The following is a 25703-nucleotide window of genomic DNA, read 5'->3' as shown; positions in this document are numbered from 1 at the left end:
AAAACGACAGCAGTACTAAATAAGGCACCTGTGTTCAAACATGGATAGCACTAAAACCTGGACTGTTAGCATGCCCTGTGGCCAGCGGTTGGAAATGCCTGTTTAAGAAAATAAATTCCGCTTTTGAACACTTATGGTGGAGTTGACACCTCCCACAAAATTATAATTAAAACCCATTTATACTGGACATCACTAGGACAGGAATTATTTATTTGCAGCATATAATAGGTTCACAACAGCTTGGTGGCCGGGAATGAATCAGACTTGATCCAGTTAAACAAAGCCCACGGTGAGCTCTTTATCAAGGCAGATCAAGCTGAGAGCTCGAAATGCGTCAACAGCACCTCTTGTACAAGGAGTGACTTTGTTACAGGAAGGACCTTTGGACTTAACGATGAAAAGCTTTGGAGCCCAGCAGGGTGTCATTTGGACACACCCGCTTCTACACCTACACATCCACACAAAGGGTATGCTATAATTTTGTAGTGCAAAGACCTTTTGACCATTTGTTGTATGCACATCACCCCACTGTATCCTCCACAATAATTTTTTTTGCTTTTATTCTGTCCATGGTTTTATATGCAATATAAAGTTTTGTTCACTTTTCACATGTGCACTTTCATTATACCTAGCGCCCAGTGGTCCGACACCAACCCACATTACACATCCATTCTCCAGGGATCACAAGGAAATCCCAGGTGTCTGACTCAAGGCAGCGCTACAGATCCACACTAATCTTATCTATTAACATTTTGGGAGAAATCTGGAGCCATTTACATTTAGAGTTTACATTTTGACCTGAAGAGTGTTTTATTTTACTAACAGACATTAAGGGGCAGACCAGATGGGCCAAGTGGTTCTTATTTGAAGTTAAATTCTATGTTTCTCTTACGTCCTAGAGGATGCTGGGAACTCCGTAAGGACCATGGGGTATAGACGGACTCCGCAGGAGACATGAGCACTACAAAGAACTTTTAGTATGGGTGTGCACTGGCTCCTCCCTCTATGCCCCTCTTCCAGACCTCAGTTAATGTTGTGCCCAGAGGAGATAGGGTGCATTACAGAGGAGCTCTCCAGAGTTTCTCTAATAAAGAATTTTGTTAGGTTTTTTATTTTCAGGGAGCACTGCTGGCAACAGACTCCCTGCATCGTGGGACTGAGGAGAGAGAAGCAGACCTATTTAAATGATAGGCCCTGATTCTTAGGCTACTGGACACCATTAGCTCCAGAGGGAGTCGGAACGCCGTTCGTCCCAGAGCCGCGCCGCCGTCCTCCTCGCAGAGCCGGAAGATAGAAGCCGGGTGAGTAAAGAAAAGAAGACTTCAAGGCGGCAGAAGACTTCAGATCTTCACTGAGGTTACCGCTGCGCGCCATTGCACCCACAAGCTACACACACAGAACAGGCACTGATGGGCGCAGGGGGGGGGGGGGGCGCCCTGGGCAGCAATAAACCTCGGGACTGGCATTAATGGGAGCATTAGGCTGCGGAGGCAGTAAATGAAGAGATCCCCCGCCATTTTTTGTATATTGAAGCGGGACCGAAGCCCGCCGCTGGAGGGGGCGGAGCTTGATCCCTCAGCACTAACAGCGCCATTATCTCCACAGAACGCTGCAGAGAAGCTAGCTCCCCGGACTCTCCCCTGCTGAACTCGGTGACAGAGGGCTGAAAAAGAGGGGGGGGGGGCATTTTCAAGGCGCAGTGAGTGCTATACACTTTGATTATTAATAAAAAGCACTATCTGGGTTGTATTCCAGTATCAGTTGGCGCTGGGAGTGTGCTGGCAGACTCTCTCTCTGTCTCTCCAAAGGGCCTTGTTGGGGAATTGTTCCCTTATAGATATATCCCTGTGTGAAGGGGGGGTGTCGGTACGTGCGAGTCGGCATGTCTGAAGCGGAAGGCTCGTCCAAGAAGGAGGTGGAGCAAATGAGTGGGGTGTCTCAGTCGGCAGAGTCCAGGGAGAAAGCAGGGGGTCAATCCACGGGTTGGTCTGGGGCACAGGGCCCGTCTGGGTCTCAAAAACGTCCCCTATTCCAAATTGTAGACACTGATACAGACATGGATTCTGATTCCAGTGTCGACTACGATGATGCAAGATTGCACCCAAGGGTGGCTAAAGGTATTCAGTGTATGATTATTGCAATGAAAGAGGTTTTGCATATCACAGATGATCCCTCTGTTCCTGACACGAGGGTGCGCATGTATAAGGAAAAGAAACTTGAGGTAACCTTTCCCCCTTCTCATGAGCTTAACGAGTTGTTTGAAAGAGCTTGGGAAACTCCAGATAAAAAACTGATTCCCAAAAGGGTTCTTATGGCGTATCCTTTCACTGCTCAGGACAGGGTGCGTTGGGAATCCCCCCCCAGGGAGGACAAGGCTTTGACACGCCTGTCCAAGAAGGTGGCGTTACCGTCTCCGCACACGGCAACCCTCAAGGATCCTGCTGATCGCAGACAGGAGACTACTTTAAAATCTATTTATGCGTATACAGGTGTTTTGCTCAGACCGGCAATAGCATCGGCATGGTTATGTAGCGCAGTTGCAGCATGGACAGATACCTTGTCAGATGGCCTTGATACCCTGGACAGGGATACCATTTTATTAACATTGGCCCACATTAAAGACGCAGTCTTATTTATGAGGGACGCTCAAAGAGACGTTGGGCTGCTGGGTTCCAGAACCAATGCCATGGCTATTTCTGCGAGACGAGCTCTATGGACCCGCCAATGGACGGGTGACGCAGACTCCAAGAAACATATGGAGATTTTACCTTTCAAGGGTGAAGTGTTGTTTGGGGAGGGGCTCGCGGACCTGGTTGCCACAGCTACAGCGGGTAAATCTACCTTTTTACCTTTTGTTCCCCAACAGCAAAAGAAAACTCCACAGTATCAGATGCATTCCTTTCGGTCACATAAGGCCAGAAGAGGTCGGGGCTCCTCATTCCCTGCCAGAGGTAAGGGAAAGAGAACACCTGCGTTGGCTAGTTCCCAGGAGCAGAAGTCCTCCCCGGCTTCTACAAAATCCACCGCATGATGCTGGGGCTCCCCTGAGGGAGTCCGCACCAGTGGGGGCACGTCTTCGACTTTTCAGCCACATCTGGATTCTTTCAGAAGTGGATCCTTGGGCAATCGAAATTGTTTCCCAAGGCTACAAGCTGGAATTCGAAGAGGTGCCCCCACGCCGATTTTTCAAGTCGGCCTTGCCAGCTTCGCCACCGGAGAGGGAAGTGGTGTTAGCTGCAATTCAAAAGCTGTGTCAACAGCAAGTGGTGGTCAAGGTTTCCCCGATTCAACAGGGAAAAGGGTATTATTCAACCCTGTTTGTGGTCCCGAAGCCGGATGGTTCGGTCAGACCCATTTTAAATCTAAAATCCCTAAACCTGTACTTGAAAAATTTCAAATTCAAGATGGAATCACTCCGAGCGGTAATATCCAGCCTGGAAGGGGGGGATTTTATAGTGTCACTAGACATAAAGGATGCATACCTTCATGTCCCCATATATCCCCCTCATCAGGAGTACCTGAGAGTCGCTGTACAGGACTGTCATTACCAGTTTCAGACGTTGCCGTTTGGGCTTTCCACGGCCCCGAGGATTTTCACCAAGGTAATGGCAGAGATGATGGTGCTCCTGTGCAGGCAGGGAGTCACAATTATCCCATACTTGGACGATCTTCTGATAAAAGCAAGATCGAGAGACAAATTACTGGAGAGCGTGTCGCTCTCCTTGAAAGTGCTGCAACAGCACGGTTGGATTCTCAATCTGCCAAAGTCACAATTGATTCCAACGACTCGGCTATCGTTCCTAGGCATGATTCTGGACACAGAACAAAAGAGGGTTTTTCTCCCGTTGCAAAAAGCCCAGGATCTCCAGACCATGGTCAGAGACCTGCTAAAACCAAAAAGAGTGTCTGTTCATCAATGCACTCGAGTTCTGGGAAAAATGGTGGCAGCCTACGAGGCCATCCCCTTCGGCAGGTTTCATGCGAGGACTTTCCAGTGGGATCTTCTGGACAAGTGGACCGGGTCTCATCTACAAATACATCAGAGAATATCCCTGTCCCCCAGGGCCAGGGTGTCTCTCCTGTGGTGGCTGCAGAGTGCTCACCTCCTAGAGGGTCGCAGGTTCGGCATTCAAGACTGGGTTCTGGTGACCACGGACGCGAGCCTCCGAGGATGGGGAGCAGTCACACAAGGAAGAAATTTTCAGTGACTATGGTCAAGCCAGGAGGCTTGTCTACACATAAACATACTGGAGTTGAGGGCCATATACAACGGCCTACGACAAGGGGAGAATCTTCTTCGGGGCCTCCTGGTTCTGATTCAGTCGGACTACGTCACAGCCGTGGCTCATGTAAACCGCCAAGGCGGGACAAGGAGCAGAGTGGCGATGGCGGAAGCCACCAGGATTCTTCGCTGGGCGGAAAATCACGTAAGTGCTCTGTCAGCTGTCTTCATTCCGGGAGTGGACAACTGGGAAGCAGACTTCTTTCAGCAGACACGATCTCCATCCAGGAGAGTGGGGACTTCATCAAGAAGTTTTTGCAGAGATAACAAGTCTTTGGGGAATTCCTCAAATAGACATGATGGCGTCACGCCTCAACAAGAAGCTTCGGAGGTATTGTGCCAGGTCACGGGACCCTCAGGCAGTAGCAGTAGACGCTCTAGTGACACCATGGGTGTTTCGGTCGGTCTATGTGTTTCCTCCTCTTCCTCTCATCTCAAAAATATTGAGACTCATAAGACAAAGGAGAGTGCAGGCAATACTCATTGTTCCAGATTGGCCTCGAAGGGCCTGGTACTCAGATCTTCAGGAAATGCTCACAGAAGATCCGTGGCCTCTTCCTCGCAAAGAGGACCTGTTACAGCAGGGGCCATGTGTGGTCCAAGACTTACCGTGGTTACGTTTGGCGGCATGGCGGTTGAGCGCCGCATCCTAGCTGACAAAGGTATTCCGGAGGAAGTCATCCCTACTCTACTAAAGGCTAGGAAGGAGGTGACGGCAAAGCATTATCACCGTATCTGGAGGAAATATGTTTCTTGGTGTGAAGCCAAGAATGCTCCTATGGAAGATTTCCATCTGGGCCGATTTCTCCACTTTCTACAGACAGGAGTGGATATGGGCCTGAAGTTAGGCTCCATTAAGGTACAGATTTCGGCCTTATCTATCTTCTTTCAGAAGGAAATTGGCTTCTCTCCCAGAAGTCCAGACGTTTGTGAAGGGAGTGCTGCACATCCAGCCCCCTTTTGTGCCCCCAGTGGCACCGTGGGACCATAACGTGGTCTTAGACTTCCTAAAGTCTCACTGGTTTGAACCTCTTCAAACAGTTGAATTAAAATTTCTCACATGGAAGGTGGTCATGTTATTGGCCTTGACATCTGCAAGGCGGGTGTCCGAATTGGCGGCCTTGTCCCACAAGAGCCCCTATTTGATTTTCCATGTGGATAGAGCTGAGTTGAGGACACGTCCTCAATTTTTGCCTAAGGTGGTTTCTTCTTTTCACATGAACCAACCTATTGTGGTGCCTGTGGCTACGGGTGACTTGGAGGACTCCAAGTCCCTGGATGTGGTCAGGGCCTTAAAGATTTATGTAGCCAGGATGGCTAGGGTTAAGAAAACAGAGGCTCTGTTTGTCCTGTATGCAGCCAACAAGGTTGGCGCTTCTGCTTCTAAGCAGACTATTGCTCGCTGGATCTGTCACACGATTCAGCAGGCTCATTCTACGGCTGGATTGCCGTTGCCAAATTCTGTAAAGGCCCATTCCACTAGGAAGGTGGGCTCTTCTTGGGCGGCTGCCCGAGGCGTCTCGGCATTACAGCTTTGCCGAGCAGCAACTTGGTCGGGTTCAAACACTTTTGCAAAATTCTACAAGTTTGATACCCTGGCTGAGGAGGACCTTGCCTTTGCTCAGTCGGTGCTGCAGAGTCATCCGCACTCTCCCGCCCGGTTTGGAGCTTTGGTATAAACCCCATGGTCCTTACGGAGTCCCCAGCATCCTCTAGGACGTAAGAGAAAATAAGATTTTAAACCTACCGGTAAATCTCTTTCTCCTAGTCCGTAGAGGATGCTGGGCGCCCGTCCCAGTGCGGATTAAATCTGCAAGACTTGTATATAGTTGTTGCTTACATAAGGGTTATGTTACAGTTGGAATCGGTCTTTGACTGATACTGTTTGTTGTTCATACTGTTAACTGGTTGCGTATATTCCAGGTTGCATGGTATGATTGGTGTGGGCTGGTATGAATCTTGCCCTTAGATTAACAAAATCCTTTCCTCATATTGTCCATCTCCTCTGGGCACAGTTCTCTAACTGAGATCTGGAGGAGGGGCATAGAGGGAGGAGCCAGTGCACACCCATACTAAAAGTTCTTTGTAGTGCCTATGTCTCCTGCGGAGCCCGTCTATACCCCATGGACCTTACGGAGTCCCCAGCATCCTTTACGGACTAGGAGAAAAAGATTTACCGGTAGGTTTAAAATCTTATTTTCTGTATTTCCAATGGGGACACAGGGCATGTAGTTTGAAATGGATAGGGTAGGACAAGGGTGAGAGTGAACCAGTCACCAGGGTGGTGCCCAATCTCCATATAATTTGAGTGTACTGTATATGCATACAATATTGGGGAACCCCAAATTGTCAGTTACATGCAGAGATTCTTTAGTCAACCATGTTCTTCAGAGCAGTGACCTGGTGCGACACGTACTGCAAGTGTTGGCACATTCTGTGCTTTACCTCTGTATGTGTGAAAGCTTTTTAAAAGGGGATGTAGTTGTGTGACCGGCGGTCTCAATACAGGGGAAAAAATGCATAGGATTCCCCCGTATTTAGACAACCAGCACCGGGTTCTTTGTCCGGTCCTGGTTCCAAAAATACGGAGGACATAAGACGTAGGGGTCCCCCCGTATTTTTAAAACCAGCACCGGGCTCCACTAGCCAGAGACATAATGCCATAGCCGGAGAACACATTTATACTGGTCCCTGCGGCCATGGCATTACCCCCCTTCCCAACTAGTCACTCCTGGCCGGGCTTCTCTGGGGGAGTGGGGACCCCTAAAAACAAGGGGTCACCCCCCCCGGACACCCAAGGGCCACGGGTAAAGCCAGAGGCTGTCTCCCCCCCCTCCCCATCCCTGGGCGGTGGATGGGGGGCTGATCGTCTTTCAGAGTGACAAAAAAAGAATATTGTCTTTTGCTGTGGAACTACAAGTCCCAGCAAGCCTCCCCCGCATGCTGGTACTTGGAAAACCACAAGTACCAGCATGCGGGGAAATAACGGACCCGCTGGTACCTGTAGTTCCACAACAAAAGAAATACCCAAATTAAAACACAACTCACACACCGTGAAAGTAAAAATTTATTTAAACTTACACACTCACACATACTTACCTACATCCCGCGCCGCCAATCACGTCCCCTTGTCCAGTAGAATCCAATAGGGGTACCTGTAAAAAAAAAAAAAGCGTCCCCTTTTTACACATTACGGCAGACAGTGTCCCCCATTTTACACATTTCGGCAAACAGCGCCCACTTTTTACACATTACTGTAGACAGCGTCCCCCATTTTACACATTACGGCAGACAGCGCACCCATTTTACACATTACGGCAGACAGCGTCCCCTTTTTACACATTACAGCAAACAGCGTCCCCTTTTTACACAATACGGTAGACAGCATCCCCCATTTTACACATTACGGCAAACAGTGTCCCCTTTTTACACATTACGGCAGACAGCTCCATCCCCCCCCCCACCCCCACCAGCACGTACTTTATAAAAATCCCCCACATACTGTACTATGTGCCCTGCTGGAAGTTGGAGCACGGGCTGAGAGCAGTTTGAGGAGAGGGAGGGCTGTGGACGGGAAGAGCGCGTATTTTGCCATCCCTGGCAGCCGTCACCGCCAACTTCCAGCAGCAGCGGTACCCCCGCCCTCACGACCCGTCACTGTCATCAGCCATTTGGACGCCGGCCAGCACCGCCTCGCACCCCGCACACGCAGCCTTCTGGACTTCTGCTGCGGCCTTCTGCTGCGGCTCCCAGCAGCTTCACACCAGACCAGGTAAAATCCGTTTAGTATAGGCTCCATAGTACCCAGTGGTGAAGTCCAGCAGAGGGTATAAGGCTCTGACCTGTAACCCCTCCCCCAGCCCCAGGCGCATTCTACAGCAGATGTTCCCGCCCTGGAGCTGCATCTGTCGCTCACCCTCACTCCCTGTCAGCGTTTGGGCACCATTACACAGAGCTGCGCTGATTCTTGGTCTCCTCTGTAAAGCCGCCTGCCTCATCAGCACTGTGCATTTACAGGACACTTAAGTATTCTACATGTCATTTAGACAGTGTTAGTGAAGAACAAGTGCATAACTACAGAGTTATTTAGTACAAGTATCCTGTGATATACATCCAGTATTTACTGTGCAGTTATATCTGTATGGGTGGTCTTCAGTATGCCTACTGACGGGATCCCGGCGCACAGTATACCGGCGCCGGGATCCCGACAGCCGGCATACCGACAACTATTCTCCCTCTTGGGGGTCCACGACCCCCCTGGAGGGAGAATAAAATAGCCACTGTGCCCGTAGCGTGGTGAGCACAGCGAGCCCGCAAGGGGCTCATTTGCGCTCGCCACACTGTCGGTAAGCCGGCGGTCGGGCTCCCGGCACCAGTATGCTGGTCGCCGGGAGCCCGTCCGCCGGCATATCGTAGTGAACCCATCTGTATACATACGTAGCTTTACTTAGTATTGCTAGTGCAGTGCAGTTTTATAGTTGTTTATAATAATTTCTGCATTGTACATGTGACTGTGTGTGCCAATAGCTGCTGTGTGGTTCCTATTCTGTGTATCTCACACATATTGCTAATGCTATCCCTATATTCTGTACCCTGACGGGGTGCATCAGTGTCTTTTATATATATATATATATGTGGAGGTAGGGAAGAAGAACAAGCGCCATATGGTGTAGTAATTTAGGGCACAAAATAGGACCAAAAGAAGGACAAAAATTTGGTAAGTACCGGATGACTTCTTGGAATTAGGCCTGTCAGACTCAGACTTTCACATCGGCTGTCCCCACCTATAAGGAGATAGAAATTGTCGCCGTATAGTGAAGTATCTTTGAAAACAGTTTTGGGTGTTTCCCCCCTATATTAAGCGTACCACATAAATATTCAAATATAGCATGTAGGATATGCTTATATCCAGATGGTTCAGCTAGGTCCGGTAAATGTGCTCCTTCCAAAAAATTCCCAGTCACTGCACTGTATAGTTATGCAATGTTTAATAACAAAAATAGATAATAAAAAATACTTAAAACACAATAAATAAATAAATAAATAGTAAGTCTTAGCTTAATGGAACAGGCAGTAAGTAGGTCAGTCAGGTTTCTCAACGCGTTTCGCCTTTTAGGGCTTCCTCAGGAGAATACATGTTAGCACAAGGTGCAGCTTTTTATAGCTGCTTTCAGTTTCACTTCTGCGGTCACTTCCGGTTCACAAGCCTTCCGAAACCGGAAGTGACCTGGCGCAATAGAAATATCTCTATACTTCATAAAAACCAGTGGACTTAGTGTTTATCTACATCATTGGTGGTGCAGTGGTTAGATAGACCGTGCTGTTATGTTTTACACCGGACGGGCTGTAAATGCCGCTACTGTCCGTGTATTTGTATTACCGGAAGTGACGCGGTTTGTCCCGGCCGCGTCACTTCCGGTTTCGAGTCCGTGCGTTCCACCGCGTGTGGAGGTTGTTCAGCCAATATCTGTACACTGGGTTTGTTTACATTTGTGGCGGAAGTGACGTATAGGCTGTCACAAACAAATCCTATCTATATCATAGCCAAACAGAGGCATGGTAAAGTTTAGTTACAAAAAATACATGTGTTTAGCTGGTCAGGTGCCCCTCTTAATTTTCATCTAGACAGGGGACTGAGCTACTGGGTAGGGAGCATCCATAATCATACAGGAGGTTTCCTTCAAATATCATCACATTAGTATGTTTAAACAGACACGTATATGGAACTATGTATATGTAATCAATTCATAAATCGAACATATTTCAATGGTTTTAGCCAGTATAAGGCCAGTATATATCCCCATAAGGTGCGACCGTGGTACATATGTATATAATAAATACATGATAAAAAATATATATATATATGATATAAAATGATGATATAAGAAAATATATATATATATATATATTCCTGTAGGGAGTTACAGTTAAGAGAACTAGCAGGTAGAGGGAGGGGTAGAGCTCGCAGGAGTGGGACAAACTCATAACCTTTGTTGTGGCCCGGTGGTTCCCCTACTCACTGCATCTGGATATTACACATATACATGTATATAAAAAAAAAAAAACTATATGTACCGATTCAACCCTATTTCCAGAATTTTGACAGTTTTTTAGACAATTTTTAGACAATGTAAAATATTATACAACCTCATACAGTGCAAAAATTGATACATATGTGTAAAAATTGATAAATATATATAAAATAGAAATATAAATATGGAAATATACAAATTTAAATTCTTTTCGGGAAGGAAGTTTCATACAGCCAATTAAGATTAGAGGAACTAGCTGGTGGAGGGAGAGCTCATAGAAATGGGGCAATTTCATAACCTTCGTTATGGCCATGCGGTTGGAGAGTATTTAACGTAAAAATCCAATACATCTCCCTTTGGGATAGTTTTTTCAGTAGGTCGCCCCCTCTGGGTCCCATTCTGACATGTTCAATAGCTCTAAAGGTGAACGACTCCAAGCTTGAGTTATGGTAAAATGTCTTGAGAGGGGGTGACTCTCCACTTTATTTTTTATGTTGCGTACATGCTCCTGAATCCGCAGTTTAAGGAGTCTTTTAGTTTTCCCCACATATTTACGGAGGCATCCGCATTCGATCACATATATTACTGAGGTTGTATTGCAATTAATGAAGTCCTTCATCTTAAACTCCTTTGTGGCATCTGAATTAGAGAAGGATTTCCTATTAGGGTGTTAAGATGAAGGACTTCATTAATTGCAATACAACCTCAGTAATATATGTGATCGAATGCGGATGCCTCCGTAAATATGTGGGGAAAACTAAAAGACTCCTTAAACTGCGGATTCAGGAGCATGTACGCAACATAAAAAATAAAGTGGAGAGTCACCCCCTCTCAAGACATTTTACCGAGGTCCATAACTTTAGAGCTATTGAACATGTCAGAATGGGACCCAGAGGGGGCGACCTACTGAAAAAACTATCCCAAAGGGAGATGTATTGGATTTTTACGTTAAATACTCTCCAACCGCATGGCCATAACGAAGGTTATGAAATTGCCCCATTTCTATGAGCTCTCCCTCCACCAGCTAGTTCCTCTAATCTTAATTGGCTGTATGAAACTTCCTTCCCGAAAAGAATTTAAATTTGTATATTTCCATATTTATATTTCTATTTTATATATATTTATCAATTTTTACACATATGTATCAATTTTTGCACTGTATGAGGTTGTATAATATTTTACATTGTCTAAAAATTGTCTAAAAAACTGTCAAAATTCTGGAAATAGGGTTGAATCGGTACATATAGTTTTTTTTTATATACATGTATATGTGTAATATCCAGATGCAGTGAGTAGGGGAACCACCGGGCCACAACAAAGGTTATGAGTTTGTCCCACTCCTGCGAGCTCTACCCCTCCCTCTACCTGCTAGTTCTCTTAACTGTAACTCCCTACAGGAATATATATATATATATATATATTTTCTTATATCATCATTTTATATCATATATATATATATTTTTTATCATGTATTTATTATATACATATGTACCACGGTCGCACCTTATGGGGATATATACTGGCCTTATACTGGCTAAAACCATTGAAATATGTTCGATTTATGAATTGATTACATATACATAGTTCCATATACGTGTCTGTTTAAACATACTAATGTGATGATATTTGAAGGAAACCTCCTGTATGATTATGGATGCTCCCTACCCAGTAGCTCAGTCCCCTGTCTAGATGAAAATTAAGAGGGGCACCTGACCAGCTAAACACATGTATTTTTTGTAACTAAACTTTACCATGCCTCTGTTTGGCTATGATATAGATAGGATTTGTTTGTGACAGCCTATACGTCACTTCCGCCACAAATGTAAACAAACCCAGTGTACAGATATTGGCTGAACAACCTCCACACGCGGTGGAACGCACGGACTCGAAACCGGAAGTGACGCGGCCGGGACAAACCGCGTCACTTCCGGTAATACAAATACACGGACAGTAGCGGCATTTACAGCCCGTCCGGTGTAAAACATAACAGCACGGTCTATCTAACCACTGCACCACCAATGATGTAGATAAACACTAAGTCCACTGGTTTTTATGAAGTATAGAGATATTTCTATTGCGCCAGGTCACTTCCGGTTTCGGAAGGCTTGTGAACCGGAAGTGACCGCAGAAGTGAAACTGAAAGCAGCTATAAAAAGCTGCACCTTGTGCTAACATGTATTCTCCTGAGGAAGCCCTAAAAGGCGAAACGCGTTGAGAAACCTGACTGACCTACTTACTGCCTGTTCCATTAAGCTAAGACTTACTATTTATTTATTTATTTATTGTGTTTTAAGTATTTTTTATTATCTATTTTTGTTATTAAACATTGCATAACTATACAGTGCAGTGACTGGGAATTTTTTGGAAGGAGCACATTTACCGGACCTAGCTGAACCATCTGGATATAAGCATATCCTACATGCTATATTTGAATATTTATGTGGTACGCTTAATATAGGGGGGAAACACCCAAAACTGTTTTCAAAGATACTTCACTATACGGCGACAATTTCTATCTCCTTATAGGTGGGGACAGCCGATGTGAAAGTCTGAGTCTGACAGGCCTAATTCCAAGAAGTCATCCGGTACTTACCAAATTTTTGTCCTTCTTTTGGTCCTATTTTGTGCCCTAAATTACTACACCATATGGCGCTTGTTCTTCTTCCCTACCTCCACAGAATCGCATGACTGAACCGACCTAGGTCATTTACTGAAGAACTGAGCTGCCACCAAAGAGGTTTGGGAGGTGTCTTTTAAGTATAGAATCCTCGCTGGAAGGTTGAAGATACGGACCCGGATACGACTAATTGAGTCTCAGCACATAGACAATTCGGTGAATCCCTCCTTCGGAAAGGGATCGTTTGAACATTAGATAAGCGCACCGACCTATAAACAAACTTTTACATATATATATATATATAAGTGTCAGTGTTGCTAAGCAACCGCTGTGAATGAAAAACACAATAACGTTATAAATAATCACATGTGGGTTAAAAATGGTGCTTGTCAGGGATTACCCAAAGCATATCACTAACTCACACCTACTATAGACTACCTAACATATGATCCAACTATGAAATTTAAACAGGAATTGGATGCTATTTTGACACAGGCGAGTGAAACAGGGGTGTTATCTGTAGAGCAGAAAAGAGCTTTGACAGTTGAGTTTCCACAGACACCATTATTCTATACAGTACCCAAGGTACATAAATCATTAACTAATCCCCCGGGCCGACCCATTGTGTCGGCCAGGAATTCACTTTATTATCCCATAGCCATCTTTTTAGATGCATTTTTGAATCCATGCATACAACAGATACCATCGTATCTTAAAGATACGACGTCACTGTTGAAGTACTTACAAGCCATGGACAAAATTCCGTTAGACCTTACTTTATGTAGTGCGGATGTGACTAGCCTCTACACCTGCATCCCACATGATGCAGGGGTAGAGGCTGTCAGAAATCTGATCACAGACAACCCTGCATATCAGGGTCCAGCAGTGGATTTTTTTCTGAAGTTACTCTCTTTGGTTTTGACACGTAATTATTTTACGTTTGATGGCCGGATCTACTTGCAAGTCTTTGGCTGTGCGATGGGGTCCCCAGTGGCCCCATCGTACGCAAACGCATACATGTATGCCCTAGAAAGCACACTTTTTGGCACTCCCCTCACAGCACCTATGTACTTCTATAAGAGGTACATAGACGACTTACTTATTTTTTGGCAGGGGCCATGTGAACACCTGGAGAATTTACTAGACGAGCATAATACCATGAGTCCGGTGAAATTCACATATCAGATGTCTTTTACGGACATACATTTTTTGGATGTAAACATTACCTTACTAGAAGGACAACTGCACACATCCTTATACCTTAAGCCCACAGACCGCAATTCCTTGTTGCACTACACCAGCTCACATCCATTACCCTTACGTAAGGGACTACCGCAATCCCAATTTTTACGGGCTAAGAGGATCATTTCTGATCCTGGAGCGGTAGAACCAGCATTGGACCTAATGGTCCAAAAATTTGAACAAAGGGGATACCCAAAAGAGGATTTATTAAGTAGTAGGAACAAAGTTCTGAATCTCTCCAGAAACTCATTGTTACACAAACGTGACCCTGGAGAAATCAAACAAGTGCAGAAAATACCATGGGTCAATAAATTTACAGCAGCGACCCCAGGTATTACACAACGGGTTAAAAAACTGTGGCCTATTATAAATACGGATAAAGCCCTACCGGCACTGCTGGACTCTAGGGTATTACCCAGTTACAAAAGGGGCTCTAGTATAGGTGACAGAGTAGTAAAACTTGATGTATTCCCGCTCACCAAGCAGTTGCAAACACACTTTTTACGCCCTAAGAGTGGATGTTTCCGCTGCCTAGGGTGTTCAACATGTAATACGTTGATCACTGGCTCACACTTTTCACATCCTCATACAGGTAGATCGTTTAAAATTCTACACAGGGTGACATGCACAACAACTCATGTCATATATATGTTGAAATGCCCATGCGGTTTGGCTTACATTGGTAAGACGCAACGCCAATTCCGTGAAAGGATGGCGTTGCATAGAAGTGCCATAAAACAGGCTATTGAAAAAGGGACGAGTGAACAACCGGTGGCCCGACATTGCTTGACAGCCAAACATAACATAGCAAGCATACGTGCAATAATCATAGACCATGTACCCCCATTACACCGAGGAGGGGATCGCAACAAAATATTGATGCAAAAGGAAAGTAGATGGATTCATTCCTTAAATACTATATCCCCCGGTGGTCTAAATGAGACACTAGGTTTGCAATGCTTTTTATGACATATAAGTAGATTGTAGTTGGTCTGGTGTATCTATTAAGTAAGTGATTTAGGACGTTATATTTTCTATGTTGATATTGATATTAATATTATGCCTTGTACTAGAGAAGTAGAGAGCTACATTTAGCCACATATTCAGTCGTAGAGGTCCGGTTAGTATAGCTACATGTTTAGCTTCTGCTCAAATAGATGATATATATATAACTAAATCTTACCTCCGGCAGGAATGTTTTTCCTTTTGTTTTTAATGTAGTTTTTTTTTTTAAATAGGTAGTCTATAGTAGGTGTGAGTTAGTGATATGCTTTGGGTAATCCCTGACAAGCACCATTTTTAACCCACATGTGATTATTTATAACGTTATTGTGTTTTTCATTCACAGCGGTTGCTTAGCAACACTGACACTTATGTTTTGATTGGAGCTCCCTGTCTAACGTGGTCCGCTGACGTCACTTATCTGGGTCCTGTCAATACAGCGGCCAGACGCGGCGGTGAACATCAACACTGGACAGTGGTTGCTTAGCAACACTAACACTCACACTTAGTTTCTGATTGGAGCTCCCTGTCTGGCGCTGACCGCCGACGTCATCATTGTGAGTCCTGTACACACAGCGGCTAGACGCGGCGGGAATCGTCGGCGCTGGACAGGTGAGTGACATTGTACACTAATTATTCATGAGCACTTGTTTAAAGGGTATATAAGGTTGAGCATGTTAGCACGGTATTTGTTCTGTATTGTCCCTGAAGACGGGGTACACCCCCGAAACGGCGTAGGACCGGAATAAACAGCTTTTTTTCTGCAAATCAGTCTGCTGAGTGCCGCTGCTTTTCTTTGAAACTACATTGGGATGGCAACATTCGCGGAAGGCACCACAGCAAGTAATCAGCCCCAACAGTGAGTGCCGAGCCTGCCAGTTCTGCTATATATATATATATATATATATATATACTGTTTTGGTATTTTTCTCTGTGTATTTCAGTCACCACATACCACTTAAATCCTCTGTTTGTGATCTGCATTGCAATCACACTCCACAGGGTTTTTTTGTCAGGTACTGTGTCTGGCTATATTGTACTGTTACGCCCTAGAGCTACATTCTCCAATAATGTCTGCGTCACAGGGCGGGAGATCCGTGGCTGATCCTGCGTCATGCAGTGCTGACGCCGCGGATTTATCTGAGGAAAAATAGGATTTTAATACCTATCGGTAAATCCTTTTCTCCTAGTCTGTAGAGGATGCTGGGGACTCCAAAAGGACCAAGGGGTATAGACGGGATCCGCAGGAGACATGGGCACACTAAAAAGACTTTGACTGGGTGTTAACTGGCTCCTCCCTCTATGCCCCTCCCCCAGACCTCAGTTATAAGAACTGTGCCCAGGAGAGGACATTTCGAGGAAAGGATTTTTGTTAAACTAAGGGCGAGAAACATACCAGCCCACACCACAAATATACCGTACAACTGGAGTAGCAGGAAACCAGATAACAGTATGAACTAACAACAGCAACAAGCTGAATATAACTGATACACAAAACCTCGTGTAACCGAAAATAACCAGTATCAATACAACTGCAAGGAACAGTTCGCACTGGGATGGGCGCCCAGCATCCTCTACGGACTAGGAGAAAAGGATTTACCGGTAGGTATTAAAATCCTATTTTCTCTTCCGTCCTAGAGGATGCTGGGGACTCCAAAAGGACCATGGGGTCTATACCAAAGCTCCAGACCGGGCGGGAGAGTGCGGACGACTCTGCAGCACCGATTGAGCAAACATGAGGTCCTCATCAGCCAGGGTATCAAACTTGTAGAACTTAGCAAAAGTGTTTGAACCCGACCATGTAGCTGCTCGGCCAAGTTGAAGTGCAGAGACCCCTCGGGCAGCCGCCCAAGATGAGCCCACCTTCCTGGTAGAATGGGCCTTCACTGACTTCGGCAACAGTAGCCCAGCCGAAGAATGAGCGTGCTGAATCGTATTACAAATCCAGCGTGCAATAGTCTGCTTGGAAGCAGGACTTCCAATCTTGTTGGAAGCATACAGGACAAACAGAGCCTCTGTTTTCCTAGTAAGAGCCGTTCTGGCGATATAAATTTTCAAAGCTCTTACGACATCAACACAGAAATTGTTGACGAGTCCTCAATTCTGCTCTATCCACATGAAAAATCAAATATGGGCTGTTGTGAGACAAAGCCGCCAACTCGGACACTCGTCTGGCAGACGCCAAAAGCATGACCACTTTCCAAGTGAGAAACTTTAACTCAACCTTTCGCAAAGGTTCAAACCAGTGAGACATAAGAAACTGCAACACCACTTCAAGATCCCACGGCGCCACGGGTGGCACAAATGGAGGATGGATATGCAGCACTCCCTTCACGAAAGTCTGAACCTCAGGAAGGACAGCCAATTCCTTCTGAAAGAAAATAGATAAAGCCAAAATCTGCACTTTGATGGAACCCAATTTCAGGCCTGCATCCACGCCTGCCTGCAAAAAATGGAGGAAACGACCCAAGTGAAACTCCTCCGCAGGAGCTGCTTTGGTTTCACACCACGACACATACTTTCCCCAAATATGTTGATAATGTTTCGCCGTGACCTCCTTCCTAGCCTTAAGGAGAGTGGATTGACCTCCCCGGGAATACCCTTCCGAGCTAGGATTTGGCGTTCAACTTCCACACCGTCAAACGCAGCCGCGGTAAGTCCAGAAACACGCAGGGCCCCTGCAGTAACAGGTCCTCTCTTAGAGGAAGCGGCCAGGGATCTTCCACTAGTAATTCCTGAAGATCCTGATACCAGACCCTCCGTGGCCAATCAGGAGCGACGAGTATAGCTTGAACCCTTGTTCGTCTTACGATCCTCAACACCATAGGAATGAGAGGAAGCGGAGGGAACACATACACCGACTGAAACACCCACGGAGTCACCAGGGTGTCCACCGCACAGGCTTGGGGGTCCCTTGACCTGGAACAATACATCGGAAGCTTCTTGTTGAGGCGAGACGCCATCATGTCTATCAGAGGAATTCCCCAACGCCTTGTCACTTCTGCCACCTCTTGTCCGGCGACTCCCACGCCTTTTCACAAAGAGCATTCATTTCATGAGGGGGGGGGGAAAGTTCACCTCAGGCTATTTCCCTTTAAATAAGCAAACTCTTGTGTCTGGAACAGCAGGTTCCTCAGAGATATGTAAAACGTCTTTAATAGCCACAATCATGTACTGAATACTTCTAACTACCCTTGGGCGTAAAGTAGCCTCATTGAAATCAGAGTCCGTGTCGGTATCTGTATCTACCATCTGGGTAAATTAACGTTTTTGCGACCCTGAGGGGGTTTGTACCTGAGACAAAGCATCCTCCATGGATTTCCTCCATGTTTGTGTCTGAGAATCTGATTTATCCAGCCTCTTAGACAATAAAGCCACATTTGCATTCAGTGTACTCAACATATTCACCCAATCAGCAGTCGGCTGTGCCGACAGAGTCATTCCCAAATCTTTTTCTGCGCCCCCTGTAACTTCCTCCGGGGAGGAACACTCAGCCTCAGACATGTCGACACACAGTACCGACACACCCACACTCACACCAGAAAAGAAAAGGGGACAGACCCACAGGGAAGCCTGGAGAGAGAAACACAGAGGGAGTATGCCAGCTCACACCCAAGCGCCCATATACTACAAAGCAAATAATATATGTGTCTTGCACTGTCATATAACAATAAAAAGCACCAAATGTCCTCCCCCCCCCCGACCCGTTTTGCTCCCTTGTTACTTGGAAGGAGCTTGGAGGTCCGGGCCAGAGTCTCTGCAGCGGCTGTGGAGAGAGAAAATGGCGCTGGTGAGCTGTGCGGCTAAGCCCCGCACCTTCCCAGCGCGCTGTAGTCCCGCTCAAATTTGAAATCTTTATACTGGCGGGGGTATTATATACGGTGCCCGGGCACCAAATATGCCTTTTGCCAGGTAAAATTTGACCCCAGTAACTGCTGTCCAGGGCGCTCCCCCCCTGCGCCCTGCACCCTGTAAGTGCCGTTGGTGATGTGTGTGGGAGCATGGAGATGTGTGTGGGAGCATGGAGCGCAGCGATATCGCTGCGCTGTTCCGTTACTGAAGTCTTCTGCCGTCTGATGTCTTCTGATCTTCTAATACTCACCCGGCTTCTTTCTTCTGGCTTCTGTGAGGTGGTGACAGCGCGGCTCCGGGAACAAGCAGCTAGGCGAACCAAGTGATCGAACCCTCTGGAGCTAATGGTGTCCAGTAGCCTAAGAAGCAGAGCCCTTAACTAAGAAGAAATAGGTCTGACTTCTCTCCCCTCAGTCCCACGATGCAGGGAGCCTCTAGCCAACAGGTCTCCCTGAAAATAAAAAAGCCTAACATAAGTCTTTTCCAGAGAAACTCAGTAGAGCTCCCCTAGTGTGTGTCCAGTCACTCCTGGGCACAGAATCTAACTGAGGTCTGGGGGAGGGGCAGAGGGAGGAGCCAGTTCACACCCAGTCAAAGTCTTTTTAGTGTGCCCATGTCTCCTGCGGATCCAGTCTATACCCCATGGTCCTTTTGGAGTCTCCAGCATCCTCTAGGACGTAAGAGAAATATTCCAGCTGAGGGTCCAGGTATTGGGGGTTCTGTGCTCCTCGGTCAGTCTGCAGCACCGGTGGCACACCAAGACCCACCTTGGGCTGCTTTTTCTAATTTACTGACTACGCTAGTAACGAGACTTGCGCCCCCTGTGGGATCTCCTGTGCCTGTACAATCACATATTGTCCATGGGTGGATTCTGTCGACTCTGTTACAGCAGATAAATCAGTCCTTGGTTAAACAAAAGCCTGACCCTCGCCCCCCCTAGGACCAAAGGGTCATCTAAGTGGGCCATTTCTTCCTCACAATCCACGCATGTTTCGGATACTTCATCCGATGAAGATGGCGTATAAACTGACCCATCAGTCACTGATGCTTCTGAAGGGGAATCTACAACACAGGTGGATGTTCCTGACCTCTTGGAGGCTATAAAACGGATTCTTCAGATCGATGATGAAACTGAACCTCAGGAAACGTCTAAGAAACCTGATAAGTTCAAACGTCAGAAGGTTACTAAATTAGTTTTGCCACATTCTGACCATTTAGTTGACATACGTCCGGAATCCTGGGAGTCTCCATGAAATAAATTCTCCCTGTCTAAAAAGATGCTAGCTCGTTATCCCCTCACTGCAGAGTTAAGTAAAAATTGGGAAATACCACCTCAGGTGGACTCACATGTTGCACGTTTGGTGGGGTCTTTTACTCTGCCTGTCACTACCGTTACCTCTCTGAAGGAACAGATGGATAAGCATGCGGAGGGCTGCTTGAAGTCTATTTACACTCTTGCGGGTTCTGTGCATAGACCTACCATAGCGGCTTCTTGGGCTGCAAAAGCTATTGAAGCCTGGTTCAAGAAGTTGAAGCGGAGCTACCTCTGAATTTTTCTGATAATGCCAGACAGTGTCTTTCATATATTACCACAGCCTCTCAATACATACAGGAGGCGACCTCTGATGCTGGTGTGCTGGCAACCAAAGCGTCTACTACGTCCATTCTGGCTCGCCGGACTCTGTGGTTGCGGTCCTGGTCTGTGGATCTGGACTCGAAAAAGACCTTGGAGGTGATCCCTTTTAAGGGAAACATCCTTTTTGGGGAAGATCTGAACAAGATTGTTGCTGACTTAGCGTCTGCTAAAACTGCATGTCTGCCGATTACTAATCCTTAGGCTCCAAAGGCTAAAAGTACCACCTTTCGTTCCTTTCGACCTCCAAGTAAAGCAAAGGGTCAGGCGTACCCGAAAGAGGCTCGCTCTTCCAAAACCACTAAGCCCAAACCTAAACGTTCCTGGGCTGCCTGTCAGCCTGCTTCCAAACCAGACAAGCCTGCATGACGGGGCGGGCCTCCCCCTGGGGGACCCCAGGGTGGGAGGCCAACTTCTGCGGTTCGCCCAGGTATGGTTACAGACCACTTCAGATGCCTGGGTGAGGGAAGTCGTCACTCACAGATACGCCATCTCTTTCAAGAAACGTCCCCCTCGCCAGTTTTGCTCGACAAATATCCCTTTGGATCCATTGAAAGCAAAAACTCTACATTTGGTGATACAATCCCTCCTGGAAACAGGAGGGATAGTGCCGGTGCCTCTGGCTCAGAGAGGCAGGGGGTACTATTCAACGCTGTTCCTAGTTCCGAAACCAAATGGAACCTCATGGCCCATTCTCAACCTCAAGTCTTTGAACAAATTTGTGAAGGTTTCCAAATTCCGTATGGAAACTCTTCGCTCCAATGTTCTGGACTTGGAGCCCAAGGACTATATGGTATCCCTGGACATTCAGGATGCTTACCTACATATACCTATTGCCATGTCGCATCAGCAATATCTGCGGTTTGCTATTGGCAACCTACATTATCAATTCCAGGCCTTGCCTTTTGGTCTGACCAGGGCTCCGCAAATCTTCACCAAGGTTATGGCGGTCATGACGGCGCTTCTACGCCATCAGGGTATCAGGATCCTGCCATATCTGGACGACTTGTTGATCCTGGTGAACTCCCCAGAGGTTCTCCTCCATCATCGACACAATCACAAGGTTCCGGTCTTCGGAGCAAGGACAAGGGATCCTCAAGCAGCGTTTGTGGATGCACTGACAATTCCATGGGACTTTTGGCTGCCATACGTGTTCCTTTCCATGTCACTCCTGCCCATGTTAATAAGGACGTTCAATCGCTCCAGCATGGCCCAGACGGCATTGGTTCTCAGACCTGCAGGGTCTCTCGATAGAACGAACTCTTCTACTTCCGCAATGCCCAGACCTCCTCATTCAGGGCCCTTGTGTCTACCAGGATCTAGCCCAACTGGCTTTGACAGCTTGGCTCTTGAAGCTTCAGTTCTGAGGGCCAAAGTATTTTCTGAGGCGGTCATTCAAAACCTCCGTAAACCGGCTTCAGCTCGGATTTATGATAGGGTCTGGAATTCTTACTTCACCTGGTGTGCGGCTAAGAATTATGATGCATACAAGTTCAGTACTGCCAAACTTTTGGCTTTTCTGCAACAGGGTCTGGACTTGCGCTTTTCGTCTGGCCTCCCTCAAGGTTCATATTTCAGCTTTGTCAGTATGGTTTCAGAGAAAAATTGCGACTTTGACGGACGTTCATGCTTTCACTCAGGGTGTTTTATGGATTCAACCTACCTATGTTCCTCCTGTGGCTCCTTGGGATTTGTTGGTTTTTCTGGATGCCCTACAAGAGTCTCCGTTTGAACCTCGAGTCTGTGGACCTTCAATGGTTTACACTTAAGGTTTTATTTTTGCTAGCTATTGCCACTGCTAGAAGGGTTTCAGACTTGGGTGCCTTATCCTGTCGGTCACCCTTTTTGATTTTTCACCGTGACCGTGCGGTTCTTAGAACTCGCCCTGGTTATGAACTAAGGTGGTATTGTCTTTCCACCTTAACCTAGAGATTGTGGTTCCAGATGTGGTACGAGCTTTCCGTATATATGTGAAGAGAACCGCCTCTCTTAGGAAATCTGATTTTCTCTTTGTCCTTTTTGGTTTTCACAAACGTGGCTGGCCTGCGAATAAACAGACCTTGGCCAGATGGATTAGAATAGTGATTGCACAAGCTTATGTGCAGGCTGGATTTCCAGCTCCTGCTACTATCAAGGCCCATTCTACTCTGTCTGTTGGATCTTCTTGGGCAGCCCGTTGTGGCGCGTTCCTAGAACAATTGTGCAAGGCGGCTACGTGGTCTTCAGTGAACAGTTCCTCAGTTCTATGCCTTTGATACTTCCGCCTCCCAGGATGCTTCCTTTGGACGCCGGGTTCTTGTGCCCACTACAGTGCATCCCCTCCCATGAGGAACTGCTTTAGGACATCCCCGATGTTATTCCCTGTGGAATACCAGTGTACCCCGCTGCAGAAAACAGGATTTTAATACCTACCGGTAAATCCTTTTCTCCTAGTCCGTAGAGCACAGGTTCTCAAACTCGGTCCTCAGGACCCCACACAGTGCATGTTTTCCAGGTCTCCTCACAGAATCGCAAGTGAAATAATTAGCTCCACCTGTGGACCTTTTAAAATGTGTCAGTGAGTAATTAATACACCTGTACACCTGCTGGGTTACCTGCAAAACATGCACTGTGTGGGGTCCTGAGGACCGAGTTTGAGAACCTATGCCGTAGAGGATGCTGGGGTCCACTTCAGTACCATGGGGTATAGACTGTTCCGCAGGAGCCATGGGCACTTTAATACTTTTTCAGTGTGTGAACTGGCTCCTCCCTCTATGCCCCTCCTCCAGACCTCAGTATAGGAACTGTGCCCAGGGAGACGGACATTTCGAGAAAAGGATTTACTTTTAAGTTAATGGTGAGATTCATACCAGCTCACACTTCAACCATGCCGCACACATGGCATTCAACAAAACACATGCCAACGGGCATGAACATTACAGCAACCGTGCTGAAAACATTTTCAACAAAATAACAACTGCAGGTAAAGTACGCACTGGGCTGGGTGCCCAGCATCCTCTACGGACTAGGAGAAAAAGATTTACCGGTAGGTATTAAAATCCTGTTTTCTCATACATCTTAGAGGATGCTGGGGTCCACTTCAGTACCATGGGGTTATACCAAAGCTCCAGTACGGGCGGGAGAGTGCGGATGACCTTGCAGCACCGATTGACCAAATTGTAGGTCCTCATCGGCCAAGGTGTCAAACTTGTAAAACTTAGCAAACGTGTTTGCCCCTGACCAAGTAGCTGCTTGGCAAAGTTACAAAGCTGAGACCCCCCGGGCAGCCGCCCAGGATGAGCCCACCTTTCTAGTCGAATGGGCAGTCACCAAATTCGGTATCGGCAATCCTGCCGTAGAATGAGTGCGCTGAATCGTACCTCTGATCCAGCACGCAATAGTCTGCTTAGAAGCAGGACACCCAATCTTGTTGGGAGCATAAAGGACAAACAGAGCCTCTGTTTTCCATATCCGAGCTGTTCTTGTGACATAAATTCTCAAAGCCCTGACCACATCCAGAGACTTTGAAGCAGCGAAGGTGTCAGTAGCCACTGGCACCACTATAGGTTGGTTTATATGGAAAGAAGAAACCACCTTTGGAAGAAATAGTTGACGAGTTCTTAACTCAGCTCTTGTGAGACAAGGCCCCCTAACTCAGACACCCTTCTTGCGGATGCCAAGGCCAACAGCATGAACACTTTCCAAGTGAGAAACTTCAACTCTATCTCCTGTAGAGGTTCAAACCAATCCGATTGAAGGAATTGCAACACCACGTTAAGGTCCCATGGTGCCACAGGAGGCACAAATGGAGGTGGATGTGCAGAACCCCTTTCACGAATGTCTGAACTTCTGGAAGGGAGGCCAATTGTTTCTGAAAGAAAACGGACAAGGCCGAAATCTGGAACTTGATCGAACCCAATCGTAGGCCCGCATCCACACCCGCCTGGAGAAAATGGAGAAAAACGTCCTAACTGAAACTCTTCCATTGGAGCCTTCTTGGTTTCACACCAAGACACATATTTTCTCCAAATACGGTGGTAATGTTTAGACGTTACTCCCTTTCTGGCCTGAATAAGAGTGGGGATGACTTCTTTGGGAATACCCTTTCGGGCTAGGATCCGGCTCTCAACAGCCATGCCATCAAACGTAGCCGCGGTAAGTCTTGATACACGCACGGCCCCTGCTGCAGCAGGTCCTCGCGAAGAGGCAGAGGATCTTCTATGAGCAACTCCTGAAGAACTGGATACCAAGCCCTCCTTGGCCAGTCTGGGACAATGAGGGTCGCTGGAACGCCTGTTTTTCTTATGAGTTTGAGAACTTTCGGAATGAGTGGAAGTGGAGGGAAGACATACACCGACCGAAACACCTACTGGGTCACTAGTGCATCCACTGCTATTGCTTGAGGGTCTCTCGACCTGGAACAATATCTCTGAAGCTTCTTGTTGAGACGAGATGCCATCATGTCTACTTGAGGAACTCCCCAAAGACCTGTCACCTCTGCGAAGACTTCTTGGTGGAGGCCCCATTCTCCTGGATGGAGATCGTGTCTGCTGAGGAAGTCTGCTTCCCAGGTGTCCACTCCTGGAATGAAAATTGCCGACAGAGCTCTTGCATGTCTTTCTGCCCAGAGGAGGATCTTTGACACCTCTGCCATTGCCGCTCTGCTTTTCGTTCCGCCCTGACGGTTTATGTACGCGACCGCTGTTACATTGTCCGACTGGATCTGTACGGGTTGATCTCGAAGAAGATGCACCGCTTGTAGAAGGCCGTTGTAAATGGCTCTCAATTCCAGAACGTTTATGTGGAGACAAGTTTCTTGACTTGAACATCTTCCTTGGAAGCTTTCCCCCTGTGTGACTGCTACCCAGCCTCGGAGACTTGCATCCGTGGTCACCAGGATCCAGTCTTGAATCCCGAACCTGCGTCCCTCTAGGAGGTGAGAACTGTATAGCCACCACAGGAGCTAAATTCTGGCTTTGGATGACAGGATTATCCTCTGATGCATGTGTAGATGGGATCCGGACCACTTGTCCAATAGGTCCCACTGGAATACTCTGGCATGGA

This window comes from Pseudophryne corroboree, chromosome 3 (assembly GCF_028390025.1).
Source record: "Pseudophryne corroboree isolate aPseCor3 chromosome 3, aPseCor3.hap2, whole genome shotgun sequence".
In the NCBI taxonomy this organism is placed as follows: domain Eukaryota; kingdom Metazoa; phylum Chordata; class Amphibia; order Anura; family Myobatrachidae; genus Pseudophryne; species Pseudophryne corroboree.
Note: the sequence above shows the minus strand (reverse complement) of the source record.